Source organism: Gavialis gangeticus, unplaced genomic scaffold (genome assembly GCF_001723915.1).
Source record: "Gavialis gangeticus isolate Ggan-Ray unplaced genomic scaffold, GavGan_comp1, whole genome shotgun sequence".
In the NCBI taxonomy this organism is placed as follows: domain Eukaryota; kingdom Metazoa; phylum Chordata; order Crocodylia; family Gavialidae; genus Gavialis; species Gavialis gangeticus.
This window is the reverse complement of record NW_017729022.1, coordinates 134,391,101-134,393,744: the sequence shown is the minus strand read 5'-3', so window position 1 is coordinate 134,393,744 and position 2,644 is coordinate 134,391,101.

The following is a 2,644-nucleotide window of genomic DNA, read 5'->3' as shown; positions in this document are numbered from 1 at the left end:
CTCTGCCGCCTGCTCACTGGCTAGCATTTCTTATCTCACTTGCTTGTTTACTTGCCCAGCATCTATTACAATGAGCCTGATCCTGTTTTGTAACAGGAGCTTCCATCTCCCAGTTACAGTATCCAACTAGGGAGTTGAATTCCCTGTTCCCTGTCCTCTATTTTAGACAAATCCCTGGGTAAGCCCCAATCAGCTGATCCCCTGACTAAAGCCTAGGAGAACCAGCAGGAAATTTTTACTGCTACCCTCCTCTAACCTTTCAGCTTCTACAACATGAGGGAACCAGCCAGCCCTGCTGATATTCCCTCTGTCATCTCCCCTTACCTCAGAAATATCAGCTGGCACATCCCTCTGTTGCTCTCAAAGGAAAAGTGAGCCAAATCCCACCTAGACTCATCTCACTATTGCCTGTAGACAGCTAATTCTCCAGTTTGCAATTTCAGATGCTACATTACTCTTTTATCAGGTGCAATAGCAATCCATTCACAAAGCTTTCTTTCTTAAAATAAATGGTTTCTTTTTTTGAGCTGGCTTTTGCTGATTCAGAGGCTGTTCCCAGGGACTTTAATATCTGAAATGCTCCTTGCAAACCTAGTGCTCAGAGCGGTTCTCCATGATGTTACATCCCTAAAAAGAATATGTCTCCCCTTCCTTTCACTCTTGGTGCAGCATGGTCAGTCACCATTCATTTTTTTCCTTTCTTTTGAACTCCAAACTTATACTTTGTTGTCCTGTAATTTTAGGGCCCATCAGGCACCATCACTTTTTCAGACAGCCACTTCACTGATCTTTTCAGATACCCCATGCTAATATGTAGCATCCCTGCTTTCTGACTTGTCTGTGGAAACTGAATGCATGTGTAAGATGTAGATTATGAAATGCACTTACACTGTCTATGCTCAGTACAGGAGGCAAGACCCATGGGTTTGTCCACAGGTGCAAGTACGTGCACTTGCAGCAGCTTAAATAGGAGTGGCACAAATTTGTGCCAGAGATTTATGCCTCAGCACATGTGCCTGAATATGCACTTTGGTATGGGGCAAGTTGTGCCACGTGGGGTAAACTGACCCTGCCCAGCTCCTCCCGAATCAGCAGCCAGGCATCCTGGACTCTCACACATGCATGCAACTCAATAAATATGAAACCTTTTGACTTGGCATCCTACTTTCAGGGGTCCAGAGTCAAGACCAGGGTTTTCTCCATGTAAGAGCTGGACAGCTACGTTAAAAAACCACAAAAGTAAACACCAAAGCATATAGATATTTAGAATGTATTTTATTATGATGATAGGTGCACTGGTAGGCATCCAAATTGCTTTAAAATTGTAAATATATCAATAAAACATTGCCCAACTGATTTCTCTCTCTGTCTCTATATAGTGGCATTTCATTTTAACTGTGGAAGAACATAGATTTTTGGGTATTTTAAAGACTGAATTTGGGATTTTTTATTAGAGAATTTGCCATTTTTAAACAGGGAACACTGTGATTCCTGCTGGTTAGACAAGTGGCAGGACCCAGGCAGAGGAGCCTGCCTGGGGCTGGCACTGGGGACCAGCTGGAGGGCAAACAAGGTGGCTGACCCCCTGGCCATCTGGGGCCAGGAGAACATGCTTTGACAGTTCAAAGTGGGCCACCACAATGAGCACATCTTCTAGGTGGTAGCTGCCAAGATGGCAGGGCGGGGGTACACATGGCAGTAGTGTTGCCCAAAGGCCAACTGTGAAGCCACAGCCCACTGGCAGCTGGCCCAGAGGTGCAGATGCTTCTGCTGCAGTGGCTGTGCAGTCCCTGTCCAGGTCTGGCAGGCATGCAGACATGGGGCCTCAGGTGCAAGGGGGCGGATGCTGTCGCAGGTGGTAGCAGGTCACAGCCAGGCAGCAGTCCCCATTGTCAGACTGCTGCAATAGGTATAGGGTACAGGGTCTACTCTAGGTCAGAGCTGCTGAAGCAGTCCAGCTGGCATAGGTGGCTAGTGTCTCCATATGCCAACTGGTCAAGCCTCAGAAATTCCTGAGAGCAAGTAGCCCTAAGCTGCTCACCAGGGAAACTTTTTATGCTGCTGGGGTTAGCACCTGTGCTGGCTCCAGCCTCTAGCTCCCCCTGGCTGCTGATTTGGGAGGAGCTGGGCAGGGTCAGTTTACCCCAAGTGGCACAACTTGCCCCACACCAAAGTGCATATTCAGGTACATGTGCTGAGGCACAAATCTCCGGCACAAATTTGTGTCACTCCTATTTAAGCTGCTGCAAGTGCATGTACTTGCACGTGTGGACAAACCCATGGGTCTTGCCTCCTGTATTGAGCATAGACAGTGTAAGTGCATTTCATAATCTACATCTTACACATGCATTCATTTTCCACAGACAAGTCAGAAAGCAGGGATGCTACGTATTAGCATGCATAAATGTGCTGATGTACATTTTGGGCATGTTCAAATACATTTTTTACTGCCATTAGGGAACTTGTCCATTGCCAGAAATCAGTTCAGATGAATCAGTTCTTAAGACAGGTTAACTGTCAACAGAAGCAAAATAGCAGCTGACCCACATTCAGTACTTGCTCACCTGAACCCATGACAAGATGTGATAAGAGAAATTCAGCCATAAGCAGTTTTCTTTGCGGGGGGGGGGGGGCCCTAGCCACA